At 36.4% G+C, this 27,775-nt stretch overlaps 1 protein-coding gene and 1 pseudogene across 2 annotated transcripts in view; one reads left to right on the top strand and one right to left on the bottom strand.

Annotated features, from left to right (window-relative positions):
* The first annotated feature begins 4,158 nt into the window (after nt 1–4,158).
* LOC147565891 (uncharacterized) overlaps nt 4,159–27,775 on the top strand; it is a 91,903-nt gene continuing 68,286 nt past the window's right edge. The window contains exon 1 of the mRNA XM_086652367.1: nt 4,159–4,301. The gene's annotated coding sequence lies outside the window, so the exon portion shown is untranslated. The remainder of the gene's footprint in view (nt 4,302–27,775) is intronic.
* LOC147565899 (putative acetyltransferase At3g50280 pseudogene) lies at nt 18,541–20,390 on the bottom strand (annotated as a pseudogene). Its single transcript, XR_015230309.1, has one exon. The product of XR_015230309.1 is annotated as a putative acetyltransferase At3g50280 pseudogene (transcript).

The raw sequence follows: 27,775 nt of genomic DNA, 5'->3' as shown, positions 1-27,775 counted from the left end.
AATGACCTTAGACCCAACGAGATATGATCTGAACTTCTCTAGGGCATACACTACAGCTAACAACTCTTTTTCAGTGGTAGAGTAGTTTAGTTGTGCATCGTTCAACGTCTTACTGGCATAGTATATAACGTGAAGAAGTTTATTCTCACGTTGACCTAACACGACTCCAATGGCATAATCAGATGCATCGCACATGATCTCAAATGGAGTACTCCAGTTGGGAGGTTGGACAATAGGGGCAGAAGTAAGCATAAGTTTGAGTTTCTCAAAGGCTTATAAACAAGGCTCATCGAAGACAAATTTGTTCTCTTTTGCCAAAAGATTACAAAGAGGTCTAGATATCTTGCTGAAATCTTTAATAAACCGTCGATAAAATCCAGCATATCCTAAGAACGATTGAATATCTCTAACCGTTTTAGGAACTGGAAGGCTTTTTATCAACTCTACTTTAGCCTTATCTACTTCAATGCCCTTTTCAGAAATGACATGCCCTAAGACTATTCCTGAGCGAACCATAAAGTGACATTTTTCCCAATAGGTTCTTCTCTTTGCATCGAACCAACACGAGTGTGAGGTGATGCAGACACTGATCGAATGATGAGCCAAAGACTGAAAAATCATCCATAAAGACCTCGAGAAACCTCTCTACCATATCTGAAAATATACTCATCAGACATCGTTGAAATGTAGCGGGTGCATTACACAACCCAAAAGGCATCCGACGATAAGCATACGTTCCAAATGGACAAGTGAAAGTGGTTTTCTCTTGGTCTTCAAGGGCTATCGGAATCTGATTATAGCCAGAATAGCCATCTAAGAAACAGTAGTAGCTATGCCCAGCTAGTCTTTCTAGCATCTGATCAATGAAAGGAAGAGGAAAATGGTCTTTCCTCGTGACCGTGTTCAATTTCCTGTAGTCAACACAAACACGCCACCCAGTGGTCATCCTGGTGGGTATTAACTCATTTGACTCGTTCTTGACTACAGTAATGCCTGATTTCTTGGGTACAATTTGAACAGGGCTGACCCAAGTACTATCTGAAATAGGGTATATGATACCCGCTCCTAACAATTTCAGGACTTCAGCTCTAACAACCTCCTTCATGTGAGGGTTAAGTCTAGTTGCATTTCCCTTGACGGTTTAGCATCTTCCTCTAGGTAGATATGGTGCATGCAAACAGAAGGACTTATACCCTTTAAATCACCTATTGACCACCCTAAAGCCTCTTTGTGGTTTCTAAGGACATCTAGTAATTTACTTTCCTGTTCTTTTTCTAACTCAGAAGCAATGATGACAGGTAGAGTTTCAGATGGGCCTAGAAACAAATACTTTAAGTTGTCAAGCAAGGGTTTCAATTCTAAGGAAGGTGGTTTCTCTGTGGATGGAGGCAACTCTAGGATAGAAGGACCACTGGACTCACTGGACTCACTGGTGGATGATAGTTGATTTGTCTCTACAGTTGGCGAGTCAATTGGTTCGGACAAAATGAGGGGTTCAGCTTTCACTTTCCACTTATCAGTATCCAGTAATGGGGTAGAATCCAACAAAGCATTCACCTCATTGATACTTCCCTCCTCATCAAAGTCTAAGCCAAAATGAGCCAACAGTGTTTCTAAAGGATCCTCGGATAAAGTCTCAGGTAAAGAATCCTGAGCAAAGCCTCGATTTGGGCCCCCAATTTTAAGGGCCACATTTTCATTTGTAGTCTTTCTTGTGGGGTGCCGAAAAAAGAATAACCTGGGCCTCACAACAAGAAGCGCGTTGGAGAATTCAAAGAACAGTTTGGCACATCCGCACATGGGGCCCCAAATTGAGTGGGTTTCACGCAACTTTGAAAGTTTTGTTTTTATTTGGCCCATAATTGTGATCAACCGGGAGATGGGGCCCCTAGTTGTTACCAACTACAATATTTAACCCTTGTATTTATCCAGCACTCCAACTTGGCCCCCAAATTGTAATTTCATTAGCAAATCTTAACATTCAATTTCATTAGCAAAATTCAACATTCAATTTCATTAGCAAATTGTTGTTCAAGCATTTGTCAACGAGTTACACACGCGTCGCTCACTCTTTTATTCATATGCCTCTCCCTTCTTTCTCCCGCTCTCCCTCCTCACAGTCAGAAATTCGAGAATTTGAAGGGGAAACACTGCAGAGGGTTTAAATATTTTTTGTCCGAAAAGATTGTGTAAGAACATCTTTTTACGTAACTGGAGATTTTAGATACTTGTAATTCTTATATTAATATGTATATGTATATGTATGTTATATGTATTTTTTTTAATGAACATATGTAGAAACTGAGTCGAATTTCTTATTCATCTTGGTAAAAATACATGTGAACACTTTTTAAACTTCAAGTTCCTGTGGAAACCTATGTAAATTATGAATAATTGTGGAACAACATGTGTCTAAATCTTGCATAATATGTACGGATACTTATAGACTTTATTATGTTCAAATTCCTTCAGATTTTCATTCAAAGTTGAGCTTTAAAAATTTATAGATCATCTGAGAGAAAAGATTATACCTACATGTAACAACGGTTCTCAAATATAATTAAACTAATCCCACTCATTTATGTTTATCAAATTTTGTTGTGTACAAACTATGTGGCTGAGTAGGAGGAATTAAAAAGAGGAAGAAAAAGATCTAATTTAGTACATAAAAATGTAAGTGGTAATTATATCGTGAAAATTTTATGTAAAAAATTATTTTCTTATGTTAAGAGTCGAAAGAACAAATTTCAATCTAGAAGGTAATTTAGCTAATTTTAATTCATTATTGTTAATTTTATGCACGTAAATGATCCCACCTTTGGTTCCGCCTCGGTATATACAAAAAAAGGGTACGGAGTTGGACCAAGCGCACAGAAGGTTCCGAGTTCGAGTCCCTTCACCTACATTTGTTTTTCTATCACATTTTAGTAGATATCCTTTAGGGCACTCCAAGCAGTTTGGGTCTGTGCCCAGTGATACTTCTAAAGTGCCTATGTAGTCTCCTTACTTGATTAACTTACGTCACATCACATGAGAGCTCTTTCAAAGTGTTTGGAAGCACTTTTAATCCCTTGGAAGTTTAGACCATTGTTGTATCGATAACTTATATGTTGATTATTCGCTCTGAAATATACACATTTCTTTTCTTTGTTTCTCCATATGTATTAATGCAAAAACTAAAGTTTTATTTATTGTTATATTTCATTGTATTGAATATTCATTTTGTTGTATGAATACTTCTCGAAATTCATATGTTTGAGTGTTCAATTAAATCATCACGACGTTCGTTGTAGCCGAGGCTGTGTTTTTGATATATAATTACATTATGAGTAAATTAGTTATCGAAATAGTACGTTCATGCAGATTTTCTTGCATAATACTTTTTTGTATGATGTTTTTCAAAATATTACGGCTAAACAGTTTCATATTTTCTTAAATTATATGTGTGAACTTTTTTTATATTATTTCGTGAGGACCCCCGACTAAAAAATCTCGCACCCGACTCTCAAAATCTCAGCCAATTTCGAGAGAGATAGATTTACATATTATTTCTTATTCTTCTTGGTATCATTCTCCAAATGAATCTTCATCTCGATCACAAGAAGCTATGTCTAAACCTGAGCCTTTAATGGATTTTCTTCCCTCATGAGAAGAATAAATTCCACCTACATGCAGTATGCTGAGGACCCACTCTATTTTTATCTCTCTCTCCAGAACCATGTGAGTTGGTCAGTTGGGCGGTGGAAAAAATGGCCATAACAAGTTATAATAGCCATAACAAGTTGGATCTGGGGTTCTCCAATGGGACATTCAATCTCTAACACTTAGAGTGCCACACATGACTTTTTGAAATTTTTGTTAAATAAACATCTCCAATGAGACACTTTGTTAGACACTCTATTATGAGGTGGACACATTTATTATAGAGTGTCTGATGGAGACCATCTTCCTATTGGGCCTCACGGCCATGGTGATAGTGGGCCTCACGGTTAAGAAGCTACATTAGCGTAGTTTCTATAATTAAGTATTTAGGGTTTCCATAATTATGAGTCTTAGCAATCAAGGAAAGTATTATTAGTAGTTATCTTATTTCCTTATTTGAGTCTATATAGGAAAGTACAATCTCTATATAAGAGAAGTCTAGTCTGTCTTTGTTAACCAGATCAGAGAATATTATCAACCAAGTTTATTATTAATCAAGTTTATTGTTTATCGTTATTTTATCAGTTTTATTTCGTTAGTTTAGTTTATTAATAATGGTGGATTCCATTACTTTTACGCTTCCGCAACAATCTACATCAGTGTCTAGAGAGAGAAATTCTAAAACTAGAGTTTCTCTTTGAGACTCTCTAAGTGTCACTTTAAAATTTAAACCAATAGACACCTTGATGTAAACGCAGCGGAATAATTAAAGAACAATAAAATAAACTAAGAACAATTAAAGAAAATTGTAAGAAACGATAAACTAAACTTAAACTCTTAATAATTTCAATTGTTTTTCTCTTTAAGGTGAATAATAACATAGACTAGATCCCCTTTTATAAGATAATAAACCTTCCTAGATAGACTCAAACTAGGATTCCTAAAATAATAAACTACTCAAACATAGAAACTTTAAAATAAAGAAATATCAAATTATAGTAACTTCTTTTCTATTAAATAAACTACTATTATGACTTAATAGGGTGTGGGCACGCGTGGACGTGGGCCCACACGCCTATGCGCCTGCATCAGCACCCTGTTCCCCAGAAGGTTCGCCCCGAACCTTTTCGATGAAGAAAACAATTTGATGCAACCGCATACGATGAATTTCGCCATACCGATCCTTAATTCCCATTTTTCACGAAAGTTCCTGAAAATTCGAAGAAGACAAAAATGGACCAAAACTTTAGATATTTTCCCACGTTCATCTTCGTGAAGCTTATAAACCAAAACTTCATCACAAATTGTCACGTTTGGAACCACCGTAGCCAGTATATCACAAAAATTCAATTTTGTAGTAGAAGTATCTTGTGAAGCAAGAACCGGTGTCCTATTAATTTCTTCCTTGAATGGAAAGAATCGAGTAGGTGAAACCCCATCAAGGGACATTGTATCGAAGACGTGATCGGTATATTCCAATTGGTTCCATGAAGACAACCTAAAAGTTGTAATAAGTTCATGATAATGAGGAGGTAACACCAATGACGACACAATTTGATGTGGAAGAATTTTGTGATTCGAAACAACTAATTCTTCTCTCGAAATTATATACGGATCAAATAAATTGCCGGAGCTTGTGTTATTTAATTGGACCTCTTCTTCTTTATTTGTCTCAACGAATTTCTCTTCATCCCTCATTGAAAAACTAGTATTTATTTTATGAAGAAAATTTCTTTCAACAGTATCGACCATGGAGGTTGAAGGGTTTATGTATGTTAGTGGGAAAACCGGTGAGAGTGGTGATGTAGGGTTGATGTGAATCGGGGTTGTGTTAGGTTGTCCAAGTAGGGAATTTGAAGTTGGTGTTATGGTTGGAAGTGATAATGATGCTTGAGTGGAAGTAGTAGAAGAAGGAGTAGTGGTAAAAGAGGGAGACTTACATATGCCTTCGAGTTGTTTAGATAGCTTCATGATCGAATCATTGACTTGATCGAATTTTTCCATAGTTTCCTTCTTGTGATTTTCGAATTTTTCCATAGTTTCCTTCTTTTAATTTTCGAAAGCTTCTTCCAATTTTGTAACCGAGGATAACTTCTTGTTGATGTTGTCCCATTCGGAGGCAAAAGTTGGTGTCTTCTCTTTGATTGTTGGAGTAGGAACGGTAGAATTAACCATTGTGATTTGTTAAAAAAAATGGCTCTGAATACCACTTGATGTAGACGCAGCGGAATAATTAAAGAACAATAAAATAAACTAAGAACAATTAAAGAAAACTGTAAGAAACGATAAACTAAACTTAAACTCTTAATAATTTCAATTGTTTTTCTCTTCAAGGTGAATAATAACATAGACTAGATCCCCTTTTATAAGATAATAAACCTTCCTAGATAGACTCAAACTAGGATTCCTAAAATAATAAACTACTCAAACATAGAAACTTTAAAATAAAGAAATATCAAATTATAGTAACTTCTTTTCTACTAAATAAACTACTATTATGACTTAATAGGGTGTGGGCACGCGTGGACGTGGGCCCACACGCCTATGCGCCTGCATCACACCTCTTCTTTTCAACTACTTTTTTAATATTCAATTTAAGAGTGACATGTGTATTAAGTAGAGAGATTTTAGAGATCTCTATTGGAGACCAAAAAAATTTAGACTGTCTCTATATTGACACTTAGGAAAGAGAATCTTTATTTGACACTTGACAACTAGATTTTAGAGTTTTTATTAGAGTGTCCCATTGGAGATGCTTTTATGCGGCGCACCTATACAACCGATTTTTCTTAGTAGGGTCCATTCGGGTAAACGCTTATTGAAATGTGCCCAAGTCTGCTCATTTTTAATTAATAGATAGATAGATAGATGGGTTTGGAGTTTATGCTGGTAAACTTGTTAGAGTATTAGGATCGAGATGGATCGAGATTCGAAGATATCAAATATCAACCGTCAAGATATATGAAGATTTGGAATATATTATCTTGTACTTATCCGAGATAGAGTCCTAGAAAATTAAGATACCCAAGTCACTCTATAAATAGAAGTGACCTTTATGTATTTTATTTGTTGAGTTGCATTGAGTCTTCGAGTCTGTAACCAATCAATCGCACGATTGTGGAGATAATATAATACAGCCATTAATTGCTTTCTCCGTAGATGTAGGTCGTGATCCTCCGACCGAACCACGTAAACTATTGTGTTCATTATTTTAGTTTGTATCTTCTAATCTACCAACTAACATGAACTTTCACATGGTACCAAGAGCAGGTTAATCAATCCTAATTAAATTTTCGTAAATTCTCGATTTTTTTTTTATCGATTAAATTATCCTGAGCAGGTTCATCAATCCTGTTTTATCGAATTTTTTTAGGTTCCGTTATTATCGACAATATTTTCATTGTGATACGATTTCTTTTTAATCGCTTTGTGTCGATTTAATATCCACTTGAAGAAAAGTCTCGGTTCCTTCTCATCGTTTTAGTCCCTTGAAGAAAGCTTGGATGGATATCTAACAGGACCAGTAAAGTCAGGTCAACTTTTACTAGCAATGTTAGGGTTCCTAACACTAATAAAGTCAGATTCTTCAATTTCCCTTTGATTTTATTGTTAGTATTTTTAATACTAATGACTAATGTGGACTAATATATGTGTTAATTACATAATACATGTCATTTCACTTAAGGGTCCCAAAATGTGATCTAATTAATTTATACATTATGGACCATAAAATATCAGTTTGAAGTGTGGGGAGCGTATTGGCAATATGTCATGTGTAGAGCCCTCAAAAGTAATTATCAAAGAATAATGGGCTCTTTAATAATTACTTGGGTAACTGCTAGTAACTACCTAGGCAGTTCCCATATTATTCAGGGCAAATCCCTAAACCAGAGAAGAGAGACGTGATTTTCCCAACTCCCATTTTTGAGAAATCAGAAACAACGTCCATTCTCAAGGTTTAGAAGATTTTGTCCAAATCTTAGGGGTAACAAGGAAATCTACTGTATCTTCAAGTATCTTCAAGCTATGGATTCGGGTAAGTACCTAAAACCTCCTCATCTCTTTAATTCATCAAATAAAGATCTTGGTTTAATTTCATTACTTGTGTTTTGTTATTTATATGCATGAGTAATGAATTTTCCATCAAGTGGTATCAGAGCCACTATTTGTATGATTTTTGAGATGGTAGTTGAGAGATATTTGGGTAGATGATATTCTTATGAATTTTATGTTGGATTACCCTCTTAGGTTTCTGTTGGGAGAGATAAAATATAAGTAGTTATTATTTCCTTAATTTCCTCTCCCATCATTTCTCCGTTGAATATTTAATTAGTTAACAGATATTTTAGGTAGATTATATATAACCAATTTTAAGTTTTATTTCTCTGATTAGGTTCTTTACAGAGAAAATATTGGTTAGTATAATTTTGTTTTTTTTTTAAGATTCTGTCAACTATTTTGGGTTCAACTATTTTGGGTCAGAGAAATATTGATTAGATTTTAATTTCTCAATTCCATAATCTCTCTTATTCGGTTGTTTAGAGAGATAATTGGGTATCAATTAATTCCTCCTAACATGGTTTTTTCACTAAATCAAATTTGTTTAGAGAAATTTTGATACCATTACCATTGCTTAGATACTGGAGGTATTAAACGTTATCATACATATATATCGGGCAATACATATAATAGTTTCTAGTGTGGGCGCCCATAGCAATTACCGAGGATGCCTAGAGGAACTAGGGTGCATATAGTATTTGGTTCGGTGCCTATAGCAACAGGGGGATTATACGGCATTGGCGGGTGCCAAAAGCACTAGCTGGGTGCCTATAGCATTTGCAAGGTGCCTATAGCAATAGGGTGTGACATGACGATTCCACTAGTTGGGTGCCTATAGCAATTATAGGGTGCCTATAGTTTTGGGGCGCCTGTAGCACTTGGTGTTAATCGTTTTGGGTGCCTTTAGTAGTTAGTTTGGGTGCTCGTAACATCATTTTGGATGCATACAACATCATATTTGGGCACTTGTAGACCTCTAATTACTCATTTTGGGAACACAACTGCCAGAGAGAGAGAGAGAGATTGAGATCTATTTTTCCGGCGAAGGGAGACCCTCCGCCGGAGTTTCCTCTTCTATATTTTTTTTTGTTCTTCTGTTTCCTCTTCTATGTAGATTTCTTTGATCACCAACAATTACAACTACCTTTTTTCTCTCTCTATCTATCTCTTCATCAACATTGATCATCTGGGAGAAGACGGTGAAGGACAGTGGTTTTAACTGGTAAGTTGGAAGATGAGATCTATAATCACACCTAATCTCACAATCCAAAAACTCATCTCATAATGACATCGATCACAAGATTGGCCCCATCCCTAATCTCACAATCCAAAAACTCATCTCAAAATCATGAACTTCAGATGAGATCTATAATCAAACCCTAATTAGAAAACAAAATCTGCAAACCTCGGTTGGTCTGGGCGGTTAAGTCATAATCTTTACCCTAGATGCTTTGATTCAACAATTAATCTTTTAAATTGGAAGACATAAGAGATTATTTGTTTTTCAAGAAACCTAATGTTATGGTTTTTGATGAAGAAAGATATATTATCAGAAATTACATTTATTGATGGTGATGGGTGGTGGTGGTGGAGCGATTGGTTTCTACGGCAAGATCGGGTGGTGCTTCGTGAAGGTGGTGTGGTGGTAATGTGATTTCTATGGTGGTGTGCGACGATTCTCCGGTGACGGAGGCGGTTTTCTGGCGGCAGCGGCTGTTTTCCGGTGTCGGCGGCGGTTTTCCGGTGACGGCGACGGTTTTCCGGCAAGAAGGCGGTGGTTCTTTTATTAGTTTTACTGTAATATTTTGTCGACCTTTAGGGTCTTTTCATTCACGATCTTTAGGATCTTTTGTCGGCCTTTAGGGTCTTTTGTTTGAGTCAGTGTCTAGTCCCATTTCTTTCTCTTCATGAGGCACTTTGCATTTAAAGGTATGTAACTCTCATGAAGTTTTCAGAGGAGAGAAATAAGAATGAAGTATCATCCATGTAAACATTGTGATTTTATCACTTATTAATGGAAATGGTTCCCTTGGCTTCAAAAAAAAAATTACTCATTTTGGAGTAATGTATGTTTCTCACGTCAATGCACTTGTTCTATTTGTAATGCATGAATTGTGAGTTATTGTTGAGTGCCTTAATTGGGTGTTTGAAGGCACCACAACATGTTTCTACTACTAAATAATGCACATATGATTTTTTGTTTATCGTTAATTATGGTAATTTGACGATGATTTCATGCATATGTGTACTTTGAATTATCAACCTTTAGTGGATATAATATCTATGTTGATATATGCTTAATAAGTAATAAGAAACATGATCAAGTGATTATATGTCAATAATCATTAAACATAAGGTTAGGCTATTGATTAATCTTGCACAAAATATTATGATTTTAATTTTTGTCAAAAACTTAGATGGTTATTGCATTAATTATGGGATTGAACTGACATGTCGCCAAAGTGACCTCTGTCGGGTAAAATACCATAGTCGGTGTAGATAAACATGTCTTAGTCCATGTGAAGTGATCGGCCCAAAGGAAGGTTACTTTGACAGGTCTAAGGGAAGCCTTAAATTGCCTTATGACTAAGATATGTGATATATTTAGGTGTCATGCGAGTATTGTGTCGGTCCAAAGAAAGGCACAACACTTGGCAGATCTTGTATCAATATCAGAGAGTATCACTAGTAAGTTATTATCTCTGTCCAAAGACTAGGTAGTAATGTTACACTTGATATCTTGAAATGGGCCCACAAATTGCAATATTTGGTTAATTGCTAATTTTTATGCATGATTTTAATGAACTCTAATATGAGCATGTGTGTTTTATTGTCTTTTGTATTTAGTATCATTTATATCTGCCAACATAAACAACATTCCGGTGCTTAACGGCATTAACTTTAAGAAATGGAAGAAGCACGTGATGACTGTGCTTGGTTGCATGGATCTTGACATTGCTCTTAGGATGGATCGCCCAATGCCTCTGTCCAGCTTAAGTACTACTGAACAGAAGGTTGTTATGGAAAAATGGGAGAGATCTGATCGGATGAGCCTGATGATCATGCAAAACTCAATTCCAGACTCGATAAGCAGTGGACTGACTAAGGCGAGTGCTAAGGAGTTCCTCAAGCAACTCTCTGATTGCTTTTCAGCGAGTGGGAAAATGGAGACAAGCACTACATTATCTAAGCTTGTCACCATGCGGTATAACGGTAAGGGGAACATACGGGAGTACATTATGAATATGTCTAACCTGGTGACCAAACTCAGGGAACAAATACTTGTATTGTCTGAAGACATACTTGTTCATTTGGTCCTCATATCTCTTCCTGTTCAGTATAACACACTTAAGATCTCCTATAATTCTCAAAAGGAGAAGTGGAGCTTGAACGAGCTCATTGCACATTGTGTTCAGGAAGAAGATAAGATTAACCAGGAAAAGACAGAAAGTGCTCACCTAGCATCAACTTCAGGAGTAAAAAGGCTGGATAAGCAAAAGAAGGATAAAGGTATAGCAAACACAATAACTTCACAAGTCAAAGGCAAGAGAAATTTGGATTCCAGGCATTCATGTTTCTTTTGCAAAAGGACTGGTATCGTGAAGAAAATGTGTTATGAATACGCCGCTTGGCGTGCTAAGAAAGGTTTGCCTCCACTATTGAAAGCCGATTGATGGTGAAAGATACATCTTTGTGGGCTGTAGAACAACCTTGCAGTTGTTGGAAGCACTCAGTGTTTGTTTTATTTGTAGTTCAATTACGTACTGATTGTTATTTGAATTTAGAAGAAACTTTTCATGTACCGTCATTCAGACGGAACTAATTTCTATTTACTTTTGGACAAAGTTGGTTTTAATTGTTCAATTGAAATAGATCATTTAGTGTTTCTCTAAATTCTAATATTGTGGTACTTAAATTGATTAAAGATATATAATCAAACACCATAAAGGCGAATGTGGAGTCAGGCAAAGATATTTGGGGTTCATTCCCTTAGGTATCGTGGAATGACAAACATTGTCTTGTCTGCTTCAATAATGACTCATCGCATTAGGAATACCTTTACTGGAAGCAGTTTGATCGCTCTAACAACCCTTCTTTTTAATCAAGAAACTCATGTTCGTCGAGGATGTTAATTACAGTGGGAGTAATCAGAATAAAGAGATTGTGTTTGAGGATGAGTATGCAAATATTCGTCTTAAAGTCACGACTGACAATAACTAAATTTTTTTTGGATACAATTATTGTTCAGCCTGTGAATTAAAGTATTTAATCAGATACAACCATGTTGATTAATCCCACATTTAGTGAACAACCTTTTCTCGTACTAGTTAATAAAGAACCTCTAAAAGAAACAGAGGAATAGCTAGAGAGATTATGGTTGACATTAACGACCTTGAATTAAGGAACCAATTAGGAGATCCACTATGACTTTGTTGTCTATCTTAATGAGCACAATTATGACTTAAGGTTTGAAGTATTTAACTTCTCCTAGTGAAGTCAAAATGAGCTCAAAAATTTGATGACTGAATTGAGGTCATGAAAGGAGAGTTGAAGTCTATGGACGACATTAACATTAGGATCTTGTCGAGTTACCTGTAGGGTGAGATCAATTGGTTGTAAATGCATTTACGAAACCAAAAGGACTCAAAAGGTAACATCGAAAGATATAAAGCACGTCTAATCGTCAATGACTTTACTCATAAGGGAGGATTAAACTTCGAAGAGGTATTCTCGCCTGACTTTACGAAGTATTCTTTAAGTCAAATAAATTGTACCAAAATTTTGATGAGGTATTTCCTCTTTCGGTTCTATGAGGAAAATATCATCGATCAGTGCATATATCTCAAGATCAGTGGGAGTGAATTTATGATCCTAGAACTATATGTAGGTGTGGTTCTACTAGCAAACACTGATATAGGATTGTAGCATTAGACCAAGGGCTTTCTCTCAAGCGAATTTAAAATGAAAGACCTTGGAAATGCTTCTTATGTTTTGGGTATTCAGATAGACCAAGATCACCCTAAGGACACTCTTGGTCTTTCCCAAAAGGCCTATATCGTTAATTTCTCTATGGCATCCAGAAATATTTGCTAGGAGATACGTCAGTGAATAATGACGGTTTAGTTTGCTCCAACTTGTGAAGTTCAATCTTGAGAAGGAAATTGAGCCAATCCCAAACTCGTCTGTGGTTGGAAGTCTCATGCATGCACAAGTTTGTACATGTTCGGATTTGACACTTGTTGAAGGAATGTTGGGTAGATATCCAAGTAACCCAAGGCTAGACCGTTGAAAGGTCATCCAACGGGTTATGTGATAACTGCAAAAGAGCGAAAGATTACATGCTCACTTTTGAGGAGAACCGATCATAGAGAAATCATGGGTTGCTCCGATACGGATTTACTGGATATCTTTATCATAAGAAATCCAGATCAGGTTACATTTTTGTGGTGGTTGGAAGGGTTAATTATTGGAAAGTGTAAAACAATCCCTATGACCTTCTCGACCATGAAAGCAGAGTTCTTAACATGCTTCTAAGCATCAATCATGCAATTTGGCTTTGAAATTTTGTCTTTAAGTTAGAATGTGGTTGGATACGCAAAACGACCAATGAGGATCTAACATGACGATTAGGCAGCTGAGTTGTACTTAAATAACAACAAAAGCTTTTCAAAGTCCAAATACATTGGTATGTAGTACCTTGCGGTAAAAGGTAACGTTCAGAGTCTTTTGGTATCCATTGAGCACATTGACACAAACTCCAATATGGTGAACCACTCACTAAAGATTTACCGCCTAAAGTTTTTCAGCAAGTATGTGGTTTATATCGGGATTCTAGGATCCCATTGATTAGTGGGAGTTTGTTGTCTTAATTTTTTGGATCCATTTGGTTGTGCTCATTGGAAATGTTTGGTTTCATGTATTGACCTTACGTAGTTTCAGAAATTATATTTTGGTACTCTGAACATAAGGATATAACTTTCTATTGAGGACATCATTGGGAGAAAGTTGGACTCTGTGGAGTCACTGGATTAGTTGGAAATAGACATGTTTTAGATCACAATTGCATGCAATTTCCATGCTACACATCCACACTTGATCTATGTTGTTAATTACATTAGTAATGTGACCATTAAAGGTTTAGTCATGAACTAATGCGACGAACGCCGTTTTGATCCCTTGCTAATGTGATTAATGAACCAGATTGTACGTGATATTTGAAGTCGTGAAATAACAATTTTTGTGCACACTAAGGTTCTTGTATTATGTAATTCGGGAAACATATAAAGTCCAAGTGGGAGATTGTTAGTATTTTTAATACTAATGACTAATGTGGACTAATATATGTGTTAATTACATAATACATGTTATTTCACTTAAGGGTCCCAAAATGTGATCTAATTAATTTATACATTATGGACCATAAAATATCAGTTTGAAGTGTGGGGAGCGTATTGGCAATATGTCATGTGTAGAGCCCTCAAAAGTAATTATCAAGGAATAATGGGCTCTTTAATAATTACTTGGGTAACTGCTAGTAACTACCTAGGCAGTTCCCGTATTATTCAGGGCAAATCCCTAAACCAGAGATGAGAGACGTGATTTTCCCAACTCCCATTTTTGAGAAATCAGAAACAACGTCCATTCTCAAGGTTTAGAAGATTTTGTCCAAATCTTAGGGGTAACAAGGAAATCTACTGTATCTTCAAGTATCTTCAAGCTATGGATTCGGGTAAGTACCTAAAACCTCCTCATCTCTTTAATTCATCAAATAGAGATCTTGGTTTAATTTCATTACTTGTGTTTTGTTATTTATATGCATGAGTAATGAATTTTTCATCATTTATATCAAAAGTCGTAAGGGTTCCAAGAACATTAGCTGCAACTCCAATAGTTCCTCAGGGGACTATCTATCCAATAGTTCTCACAACATGGAGAACGATAATTATCACAGCATAGTAATTGTCCACGTGAATTTGAGAGGCACCAATAACTTCCCCATTCAGGGGGAGTCTACTTCTAAAAAAAACTTGGGCACGTTTTGCTGATTTTCGTCTCTCAGATCAATTAGAAGATAAGCAACCATGTTGCATGCATGATCATCTTATTCGAATCAAAGAGCTATTTTCTTTCAGCCGAATCAAGCTTCCGTATTTCCAACGTTTTTTTTTCTTCGTTGTGATTAAATCATGTAAGTTGAAGTTTTACATATGCTCTATTATCCGTTGCCGACTCCAAACTACATTGAGTTTTGGTTTTACTGGACTTCGTCTCTCTAGCTCACCAGAAATTGGATTGAGAACTTTATTTTTGCCGATTGATTTTCCCGGCCTTCTCTTTTACCAATAGTTTGTTCCTATCGTTTTGGACAATATCTACTAAACCACCACTGACTTTCTTTCAGTTGAGTGATGAATCAACATTTTTTTCGGTTTCTTTTAAACCATCGTCGGTCTCTCTCTACATGTCTATCAACTGCGACTAGGTCATCATCTTCATGGTTTCCTTGAGTTCTTTTTATAAGCAACTCCTTCGTCAGTAATGTCTTCCAGGAACCATCACCACCCTCAGCGAGAAAATAGTTAGACAAATCAGATTCCTCGATAGGCGTCCCCATCAATCAATGATTTTTTTTATGCGCAATGTTCGCTTCCATTGTTTTCTCATCTTTCTCGATGTAAGAAAGAAAGATAGAAAGAAAAGAAGAAAATAAGAAAAGAATGTTATCCAAGCTTACGAAAGAAAGAAAAGAATATTATATCAAGTTAATGTGCGATTACAAGTTCAAGTTGCAGACAAAGTATTCAGCATCATTGCCAATTATTCGACATTAAACAAAAAAAATAAAAAATCAAGTTCAAGTTTTGAATACGATCGTATGCAAGCAACATTCATCTTTCCCAAGTTCAATCTTCAAGTTGGATACTTCACAAGTTCTGCATTCCAACTTGAGGGGGAGTGTTAGAGTATTAGGATCGAGATCCGAAGATATCAAATATCAACCGTCAAGATATATGAAGATTTGGAAGATATTATCTTGTACTTATCCTAGATAGAGTCCTAGAAAAATAAGATACCCAAGTCACTCTATAAACAGAAGTGTCCTCTACGTATTTTATTTGTTGAGTTGCCTTGAGTCTTCGAGTCTGTAACCAATCAATCCCACGATTGTGGAGACAATATAATACGACCATTAATGGCTTTCTCCGTGGATGTAAGTCGTGATCCTCCGACCGAACCACGTAAACTATTGTATTCATTATTTTAGTTTGTATCTTCTAATCTACCAACTAACATGAACTTTCACAAAACTCTAACCGCTTGTTTCCATAGAGGTAACTGAATTAACTACGGAATTTTCATTGGGTGTTCTATGAATCATTTTGTTTGTGATGGGACATCCTTTTGGCATTTCATTAATTCGTGGTCTGAGATTTCTACAACTAGTTCTAACAATATCCAAATCCTCCCATACTCAAACGTTGGTTCCTCAGATAATACTACTTATCCTATTCGCCTTCCTTTTTCTGACCTAGACGACTTTTCCGTTGAGAAGTATCGGTATCTTACACCGCCTCTTGAAGAATGAATTTTTCATTTGACAAGGGAAAATGTTTTGAGGCTTAAAGAGAAAGCCAACTTTGAAAATGATACTAATGGTGTTGTTATTTCATGTTTACAAGCTTTGTTAGCTCATATTTGGATAGCGATAACTCAGAGCTAGGAGTTTAGATCCGAATGAAGAGACTAGTTTTCGGTTAGCGATTGGACATAGAGCAAGACTGTATCCTCCTTTACCCAATACATACTTTGGTAATTCGATATTTGGAGGAGGAGCTAGTAGTATAGCACGAGAATTACTAGAAGAACGAATTGGGTATGCGGCATTGTTATAGAATCAAGCGGTTAAGACATGGAATGATGGAACCGCTCAAAGTTGTCTGCAGTCATGGTCAGAAAAGCCCGTGTTCGTTAGTCGTAATGATTTGGGGCTAATCCTCCTGTGGTTATGGGGAGGTCGCCGTGGTTTGACATGTATGGAAATGATTTTGGATGGGGACGACCGGTAGGAAATCGAAGTGGGGTTGCCAATAAGCACAACGGGACAGTTATGGTCTTTCCTGGATCAATTGAAGGAAGTATAGATTTTGAAGTTTCCCTTTCCTATGGTACTCTGAAGACTATTGAAGATGATTATGAGTTCATGGAGATGATCAATGTCTTACCCGCCTTCCAAAGGGTTTAAGTTCATGAAGATGTTCAATGTTTTATTGTTATCTTTGTCCTTTTCCTTTCTCTAGAACTGCCATATTCATGACTGGCTGTCGATTACATAGGTTAGTTGGGTTTATCTATCAAATTTTGTTTATGTTTTAATTCTTGATTTATATCTTTCTTGTCTTTCTCAGTTTTCTTTTGCGTGATAAGCATATGAGGCAGCTGACCTCGATTTTTAGTCAGTTCGCAATTTAAAGAATCGGGTTGTTGGCTTGGAGGATAAGGGTCCACTTTCGTCAAGTATTCAATTTGGAATTACAGCCTTCAATGGCTAAGGTGCTGTTTGTTTTTCTATTTGCATCTGAATCTGAATTGGCTGAATCTGAAATGCTTGAATCTTTTTAAAAGTTAGATGTTTGTTTTTTAAATCTGAATTATTATGTCTGAATTTAAAAAAATCTAATTTCAGAAAACCCTAAATTATTTCTCTCTCCTGAATAAATTGAAACCCTAAACCTTTCAACTAGAAAAAGAATAGAAACCCTAAACTCCTCTTTCCATCTATCTCAGCCGCCATCTCTCTCTCCCAAACTCTCTCTATCAGTCTCTCCGGCGAGACTGAACCTTTTTACCATCTCTCATTCTCTCTCTCTCTAGCAGTACTGTCGAGATCCCTCTCCTCTTTAACCAAACAACAGTAAGATCTCTAGTTCTAGGTCCCTTCTCCACGAAGATCTCTCTCTCTCTCTCTCTCTTTTTGCCTTACCGAAGATGGGCGAAGTTAAAGTGGCGGGGTTTTTGTGGTTGCGGGGTGTTGTCTTGTGGCCGTGGTGTTGTCTTGTGGCCGTGGTGTTGTCTTGTGGCGGTGTTGTTGTTGTTGTCTGGTGGTGTTGTTGTTGTCTGGTGGTGTTGTCGTCTGGTGGTGGATTTGTGGTGGTGTTCTTGTCTGGTGGTGGATTTGTGGTGGTGTTCTTGTCTGGTGGTCTGGTGGTGGGGTTTTGTGGTGATGGTGGTGGTGGTCTGGTGGTGGTCCGGTTCAGATTGGTGGTGGTCCGGTTCGGATTGGTGGTGATAATAGAAGGATGGAACATGAGAATATCATGAATTGACGGGGGCATAAATGACATTTGACATATTTCAGATATTGGATCTTTGTTTCAGACTTATTTTGAAGTCTGAAAAATATGGGCTAGTTTTCAGCCAATTCAGACCTTGGTCCAATTCAGCCAAATTTTCAGATTTGCTTAACTTCAAAAAACAAACATCTGAAATTTGAATAGGGACCCAATTCAGATTTCAGATCTGAAAAAGTAAAAAAACAAACAGCACCTAAGTGTGCAACTTTCTTGCGAATTTGGCATATAGGCAATGGTGATCGAACATATTTGAATTTTAATACATTAGAATTATGGTATCAAAGCACTAAAACTGCAAGGTTCTTTGTCTTCCATCTTCAATTCAATAGATTCTTCCTCTTAGCTAAAATTGAATCTCAATCAATTGCACAAGTTTTTCAAAGTTAAAATTAAATCGAATGTTTTCTTCAACTTTCTCTCTGAAAATACTACAATAATTTTCTTTTGTCATCTGCTTCTACAACCTATCTTCCCTATTAATCAAGAATTAAAACATAAACAAGATTTGATTGATAAACCCGTGTAACCTAATGTAATTTACAATCAGTCATGAATATCTGGCAGTTCTAGAGAAGGAAGAAGGATGAAGAAATCAGTTGGACTAAGATGATTATGCTAATTATCTCAAAAGTTCATATACTAGCACATTTTTTTTGGATTGGGTCCAAAACTTGAGCCCAAATTTCCACACCCATACCTAAAACTGAGGACAAAGACAACAAGGAAACAATGGCCATGAACTTACACCCTTTGGAAATTAAGAGGGTGAGACAGTGACCATCTCCATGAACTCATCATCATCTTCCATAGTCTTCAGAGTACCAAAAGAAAGGGACACTTCAACATCTATACTTCCTTCAATTGATCCAGGAAATACCATAACTGTCCCATTGTGCTTATTGGCAACCCCACTTCGAACTCCTATCGGTCGTCCCCATCCAAAATCGTTTCCATACATGTCAAACCACGACGAGCTCCCCGTAACCAGAGGAGGATTAGACCCAAACCCGTTAAAACTAACGAACACGGGCTTCTCCAACCACGACTGCAGAAAACTTCGAACAGTTCCATTATTCCAACTCTTAACAACTTGATTCAATAACAATGCTCCATACCCAGTTCCCCCTTGTAGTAATTCCCCGGCTTTACAACTAGCTCCCGCTACAAATATCGAATTACCAAAGTATGTATTGGGTAAAGGCGGATCTAGTCTCGCTCTATGTCCTATTGCTAACTGATAACTAGTCTCTTCATCCGGATCTAAATTCCTAGCTCGAGTTATCGCTATCCAAACATGAGCCAACAAAGCTTGTAAAGACGAAATAACAACACCATTGGTATCATTTTCGAAGTTGACTTTCTCTTTAAGTCTCAAAATATTTTCCCTTGTGAAATGAAAAATTCTTTCTTCAAGTGGCGGAGTAATATATCGATATTTCTCTACGAAAAATTCGTCTAAGTCAGATAAAGGAAGGCGAATCGGATAACAAGTATTATCGAGAAACCAACGTTTGACTATAGGAGGACATGAAATATTATTAGAACTAGTTCTTGAAATCTCAGACCATGAATTAAAGAAATACCAAAAGGATGTCCCATCACAAACAACATGATTTATAGAACACCCAATGAAAATTCCGTCAGTTAATTCAGTTACCTGTACGGAAAGAAGCGGCTGGAATCTACCAGCATAATTGGTCAATTCTTTTAGAGGAGAAAAGAATTGTTGTATAATCGAAGAAGGAACATAAGTTGGATTGAGTATGTCAGAAATAGTTATATCAGTGGCCGCGTGGATGAACTCTGCTCCAGCCGAATTGCAGTCAATGAAAACAGAGATGGTGTCATTAATATCTTCTTTGTGTTTTTCGAAACCAAGGCGTCCGGCGAGAGGGAAGAAAACGGAGAGAGTTTGTGATAATGAAGTTTTGAGATGATCGATTATAACTGTGAAATCTTCTTCTTCTTCTTTCGGGGGAGTAGTGAATAAAAGACCCTTTTGGATGTATTGAAATGAAAGCATGCTTAGATCCCATGGAGTTAACTCTATTCTTTCAATTGGGTCGACCTGATCATTAAATGTGGGTTGGATTGTACTACTGGAGATCAACCGAACTTTTGCATCAGAACTCATTCTTTTTCTCTCTTTTTCTCTCAAACGAACTATATACGATTATCTTGGACTACTCTTTTTAGGATAAGGTAATAAAGCAAGTTCATTAGCATCCGTGTAATATCATCAATCAAATAACATCTTCCCCTGGAATCTAAAGTGAACACTCATAATCTCTCATGGGAATCTTCATTACTCAACTAATAAACGGGTTCCTCTGAATTTGTCCTATTACAACATGAATGTTGATTTCTCATTTTCCACTTTATCTGAAAATATTGGGTAATGGAATAGTTCTTCCTGACCACATATCACAATTCATAGCAGCCACAATTAATACTCAAAAGGACGAATGAAGAAAGTTGTGGTGACAAAGAACAAGCAACCAAGAAAAGTAACGCAGAAGTTTAACAATGACATAAAACACAAGAGATTTACGTGGGTTGGATTGTGAGGACCTACACTACGGCGAACAGTGGGGCGATGATTTCCACTATGATGGAAGAACAACTTAATTATAAAAGGGATTCCGAAGATATCTTTAGGGGTTTAGTTTATGTTTATATAGCCCACTAAAAATAATAATCCCACCACCTCTCTCTTTCTAATTCCGAAATATAATGGATACCATTATTGGCGGATCTAGGATTTTCATCCAACGTAGGTTAAAATCAAAGTTAAAAAACTTTTAATTAGAAATATAGAAATATGTTGTCAAATAAAAAACTCTTGAAAAATCTTGTTTTTCCCTATGAAAACCAATTTCTCCTGTTTGTTATTATTACTCACATTAGTTTTAGGTAAAATTTATTTTCCCTTTACTATAACCCTCACTTGAGAGTTCTGCTAAAACATTTGGTCAAGAGTTCGACTAAAACCCTAGATCGAACGTTAGTTTCAACCAAACCTTCGATCGTAGTTTTATTTCATCCGAACACTCGATAGAGAGTTTTGTCTCTCTTTTTCCCTCTATAATAGAGAAAGGAAACAATGGAGAGAAAAGAGAGAGATGAAGAGAAAGAAACTAGTAATATTGTAGCTCTATAAATAGAGTCTTATAATTCTTTTGTAAACCATCAAGGAATAAAACAATTTCTTTGATCAATTTCAACTTGGTACCAGAGCCAACGGTCTTAAATTTCTTTTCTGATTCTTTGTCGGTTGAAGGAGAAAGAACATTCATCTTCATCTTCATCTTCTTTTTCTATCTTAGCTCCAAAGAAAGAAAAAAAACATTCATCAGTTTTTACTTTAAAGGAAAATAATTTATTTTTGTATTAAAAAGAAGGCAAAAAATGAAAATAATTTACAAGACTTTGAGTTGGTGGACCACATCTTCTCAGAGATTCAGTTTCTAAATTTTCTTATATAAATTTTTCCTTATAATTAATATAGTGGAAAATATGGATCAGACAATTGGTACAATTTTTCAGTCAGGTGGATCTTTTAATTCAATGATTATACTGAATGAAAAAAATTAGAGTTAATTCCTATATGGCCCCCTACTTTGTGACCAGCTTCCTTTATGGCCCCCTTTTTTTCGTAAATTCAAATATAGCCCCCTATTTTCAAGTAAATGTCATTACTACCCTTCTTAATTCTAAATTTAAAACATTTTAAAAAAGTTATTTCCACCTCACCCCTCTCTCTCTCTCCACCTCATCTCTCTTCCCAACTCACCCCTCTCTCTCTCTCCAACTCACCCCTCTCTCTCTCTCTCTCCAACTCACCCTCTCTCTCTCCCTCTCCAACTCACCCCTCTCTCTCTTTCTCCAACTCACCCCTCTCTCTCTCCAACTCACCTTCATCTTCTCCGATTGAAGTCGCCGGCCGGAAAAATTTCCGGCCGGAGACTTCCAAAAAAAAAAAAAAAATTTTTTCTCTCATCTCTCTCTCTCTCTAAAAATCCGGCGAAGGGGGTTTCCCTTCGCCGGAGCCGTGAACAGACCAGATCTGGTCTGCTCGTGAACAGACCAGATAAGGTCTGCTCGTGAACAGACCATATAAGGTCTGCTCGTGAACAGACCAGATCGGTCTGTTCACGGCTCCGGCGAAGGGAAACCCCCTTCGCCGGATTTTTAGAGAGAGAGAGAGATGAGAGAAAATATTTTTTTTTTTTTTTTTTGGAAGTCGCCGGCCGGAAGAATTTCCGGCCGGCGACTTCAATCGGAGAAGATGAAGGTGAGTTGGAGAGAGAGAGGTGAGTTGGAGAGAGAGAGAGGTGATGTGGAGAGAGAGAGTTGACATGGAGAGAGATGTGTGGTGGAGAGGAAATGAGGTGGAATTATAATTTTATTTTTATTTTTAATTTTGAAAGAAGATTTAAAGGAAGGGTAGTTAGGACAATTACATCAAAAAAGGGGGGCATATTTGAATTTACGAAAAAAAGGGGGCCATAAAGGAAGCTGGTCACAAAGTAGGGGGCCATATAGGAATTAACTCAAAAAATTATGATATCTGGTCTCAAATCATGGAGATGCATATTGTTGAAAAAGAAAAACTTTCGTTTATTCGAGGTAATTTATTACCATCTGCTGAAGATGATGTTAAATAAAAGAAGTGGTATGCAGATAATCAAAATGTCAAAAGATGGTTATTGATGGCTATGACTCCAGAAATTATGAAAAGATACATTCGTTTACCTACAACTCGTGATATTCGGGAAGCTTTATCAAAAGTTTTTTATGATGAATCCGATGAGTTGCAAGTCTTCTCTTTGAATCAGATGACATTTTCTGCCAAACATAATGGGAGGATACTCTCAATTTATTACGGTAAACTAGTTGAGATCTTTAGTGAATTAGATCAACGTGATAAATTGATCATGGAAAATGAAAATGATATTATATCTTATCGTAAATCAGTACAACGCCAACATGTACATATTTTTCTTGCTGGGTTAGATGGTGAATTTGAACAAGTTCGTGGTGAAATTTTGAGAAAGGATCTCACTCCTGATTTAGAAGAATGTTATGCTTTGGTTCTTCGTGAGCTTGTTCGACGCACCAGATGAACAGAGAATCTGAAACAATTGATGTTTCCGCAATGATGACTCGAAATAAGACAAAAAATAATCTTGTAAAAGCTATTTGTCAATCTGACAAATCTTCTTATATGTGTGCCCACTGCAAAAAAAAACTGGTCATACCAAAAGTCATTGTTATGAACTAGTAGGTTGTCCAAAATGGTGGGATCATAATCGAAAGAAAAACTCTAAGAAAACCCTTGTAGCTGCACTTGTTGAGACAAAGGAAGAAAACCCAACTGTTGAGCAAGCTTCAGCAATGGTAGTCACTACAGGTAACGTAGAAGCGGAGAAGAAGAACTCTAAGGATAAATTCTGCTACGTGGAGCAGTTAGAGAATCTCAGAAATCAACTAAACGAGTTTCTGCATCAAAAGTGCGAAATGGAGAAGAAACTATAAAGTCTTAGCTCTTTATCTTAAGAAGATATTGCCGCGGATACAAGTATTTTGGTGAAGCAGTTGCAAGAAAAGCTAAGAAACTATGAGTTTGAATTCCAAGAAGCGAGGAAGTTGAAATCATCTCATCAAAACATTGAGTTATTAAAAGAGAAATTACTGGAAGAAAAGGGTCGAAGAGAGCGTGCGGAATTCGAGTTACTTAAACAACAAGAGACTCAATTTGATGTGAGAAAGTCGGAGGATAAACTAATAGCATGGAAGCCATTAACCAATGATATTCCTGGTGTTTCATGTCCAAGTTACGTATAACGTTCACAGGCTTGCAGAAAGAGGCGAGTGAAAATATGACGACGCTTGGTCAAGTAAGCACATGTTTGAAGCAAATAGAGGTAACCCTGAAAGAAACTGAACTTGGTAAACAACATGTAGAATTTGTGGCTCCATTAACCAAGCAGAAGGCAGAAGATTCAGAATCTGAAGTTAAACGGTGTGAATTGATGATCAATTGTCTTACTGAAGAAACAGAAAGATTAAAAAGGACGCTATTGAATTGAAGATGTACATGAATGTGGAAACAAAGAGAGCAACAAAGCAAGGAACTCTTATTCCGAAGTTGGAGGCATCACTTGCTAGAAAGGAATCCTGCATAAAAAAAACTGCAAGGTAAATTATCAGAACAAAATGAGGTCATGGTTAACCAACATAACGAGATAAACCTGCTCAACGAGCGGCTAAACGACGAAGAACATAGGCTAAAATCATTGGAGCAGGAGAGTGACAAGCTCAGTGAAGAAATTTATGTTTTGTAGTCTAAGTTGGGTCATGGTGATAATTTCAAGTCATTTTTGGAATTGGTGGACAAGTGGGGTGTGTGCAATATCTATGCACCAACTTGAGGGGGAGTGGTGGAATATATTTCCATATTTTAAGATATCCCATATATTATTAGGAAATATAAAATATTAGGAACTACTAAATATAGTAGAAGCTAGTAAATCTATTTAATAAAACAAAAGGAAAAACGATGACTGGGACAAACATTTTTTTATTGTCTAGAAGCTCTTCTCAAAATTTAAATTATAGTAGTACTTCTTAGAAATAAAATAACCTATTTCAAGAAAAAAGTAACCATGTCTTTAGAAAAAAATAACTAACTTAAGAAAAAATGAAACAAAAAATATTTCAAGAGTTAAGAAAAGAAATTAAAATCTCTATCAATAAAATAATAACTAATTTAAGAAAATGAAACCAAAGAAAATAATACAATTTTTTTTGAAAATATCCCAATATTAAATATAAAAAATCGGGTTACACGTTTGGAGAGAGCGCCTAGAACAATACTAAAGGGTGACTTTAGAAGTATTGGGTTAGAATTTCATCACATTTGATTAATACAATTGTCCGTTGGGGCACGGGATATACCCTAGTATATTATAAAATTAGAAACTAGTAGTATTGTAACTCTATAAATAGAGTTTTATATTTCTTTTGTAAACCATCAAAGAAAACAACTTCTTTGATCAATTTCAACTGATATCCCCTTTTTCATACTCTCACCATAAAATTTGGCTGCATGCTTGATGCAGGCGCATAAACATGTGGGCCCACGTCTGCGCGTGCCCACACCCTATTGGGTCATAATAGTAGTTTATTTAGTAGAGGAGAAGTTACTTTAATTTGATATATCTTTAATTTTAAGTTTCTATGTTTGAGTAGTTTATTATTTTAGGAATTCTAGTTTGAGTCTATCTAGGAAGGTTTATTATCTTATAAAAGGAGATCTAGTCTATGTTATTATTCACCTTGAAGAGAAAAACAATTGAGTTATTAAGAATTTAAGTTTAGTTTATCGTTTCTTACAGTTTTCTTTAATTGTTCCTAGTTTATTTTATTGTTCTTTAATTATTCCGCTGCGTCTACATCAAGTGGTATTCAGAGCCAAATTTTTTTTAACCAATCACAATGGTTAATCCTACCGTTCCTACTCCAACAATCAAAGAGAAGACACCAACTTTTGCCTCCGAATGGGACAACATCAACAAGAATTTATCCTCGGTTACAAAATTGGAAGAAGCTTTCGAAAATTACAAGAAGGAAACTATGGAAAAATTCGAAAATCACAAGAAGGAAACTATGGAAAAATTCGATCAAGTCAATGATTCGATCATGATGCTAGCTAAACAACTCGAAGGCATATGTAAGTCTCCCTCTTTTACCACCACTCCTTCATCTACTACTTCCATTCAAACATCATTACCACAACCACTCCCAACCACAACACCAATTTCAATTCCCCTACTTGGTCAACCTATCACTAACCCATGCCCGACCACTTTCCTCCCACCGATTCACATCAACCCTACATCACCACTCTTACCGGTTTTCCCATTAACATACATAAATCCTACAACCACTCCAACCACACCACCTTTTTCCTTCAACGACCACCAATCTACTACCAACCCAAGTATAACCCAACCATACCCATTCCAGACCCCTCGGCAATATTATTCACCAAGCACCATTCCACTCGAAACCCACCACCAAAACCGCAACCCCGAACCCTTCTCCAACCAAACATTCCACCACACATATACAAACCCTAATTATGTAGGCTACAACCCGGATTCTATAGGCACCCCTAGTTTCCCTATACATAATATTCAAATTCCATCTATAGCCACCACCCAAATAACCCTACCCCAATATCACCAACATGTTCCTGTTTCCCTCCCAATCTTTTGGTGTCAAACACCATCACCAACACAACAAACCTCTCCTTACTATTCCGTATCCCCAACACTTCTACCAGAAAATTTTGAATCTTCCATATCCCCAACACTTCTGTCAGAAAATTTTGAATCTTCTCCTCAAGTTGAAACTCAGTTATCAACACACCCAAGTAATCAAAACCCAGAATTTAGTGAAGGAAAAGAAGAACAAAAAGCAATTATCAAAACCCATCACAACCAAGAAGAAGAACAACAAGAGAAACAATTAAGAAAAAGAAGAACAAGAAGAACAACCCAGAATTTTCCGAATCAATTATGTCCCACATCGCCGCTTTCTCTATCAAATCTCTTCCTACCAAATTTTCTTCAAACAATTAAGAAAAAGAGGATCAATTTCCCAATTCTTACAATGAACCTATACTCAATGGTCAAAGATCATATACCAATTGAACAACTTCCATCTAGGTTTCACATATCAATTGAAGAAAACAAACAGTGGGCTCCAGGTATTGATCACGTTAGAGTACATAAACTACATGAAGATGAACGTGGAAAAGTCAATTTTGCGTGGCATATCTACACTACATGGTTCCATATCGATATCTTAGTTAGCGATGGTTATGCTTATACTTTGGCTATTGATGAAGTATTTTGGAAATTTGTTACAATTACTCTTACTTCACACTTGCTCATAGTACTTCACACTTTCTTGAAGATTCAGTGGTTGAGCCTACCGTGGGAAGATGGCGAGATGAACATTATTTATTCACTAAGGTTAATTTTGCGAGAATCATTGGCATATGAGTTTGGGTACGAGGTTGACGATTACTTGCACATTAGTATCCTTCCATTCCAGTGCAAACTTCGTTCGAAGTGGAAATTACGGATCGCCATGACAAAGTTCATCGTCTGCGGGTGCATCAACTTGTTTTCTTCATCGAAATCGATTCGGGACGAACCTTCTGGGGAACAGGGTGCTGATGCAGGCGCATAAACGTGTGGGCCCACGTCTACGCGTGCCCACACCCTATTGGGTCATAATAGTAGTTTATTTAGTAGAGGAGAAGTTACTTTAATTTGATATTTCTTTAATTTTAAGTTTCTATGTTTGAGTAGTTTATTATTTTAGGAATTCTAGTTTGAGTCTATCTAGGAAGGTTTATTATCTTATAAAAGGAGATCTAGTCTATGTTATTATTTACCTTGAAGAGAAAAACAATTGAGTTATTAAGAATTTAAGTTTAGTTTATCGTTTCTTACAGTTTTCTTTAATTGTTCCTAGTTTATTTTATTGTTCTTTAATTATTCCGCTGCGTCTACATCAATGCTCCCTTAACACTTCCAAGAGATGCCTTTGAGACATTTTTTTTTTCAGGTGTGGTATAGAATTAAGTTTTTATTTTTCGGACTTTGGAGGTGTATCACGTTGTTATTCTTTGTTGGAAAGTGGGT

The sequence above is a fragment of the Eschscholzia californica genome, unplaced genomic scaffold (assembly GCF_041429995.1).
Source record: "Eschscholzia californica isolate CP2 unplaced genomic scaffold, dmEscCali1.0.p SCAF_1, whole genome shotgun sequence".
Taxonomy (NCBI): Eukaryota; Viridiplantae; Streptophyta; class Magnoliopsida; order Ranunculales; family Papaveraceae; genus Eschscholzia; species Eschscholzia californica.
This window is presented reverse-complemented; position numbering and strand designations above follow the sequence as displayed.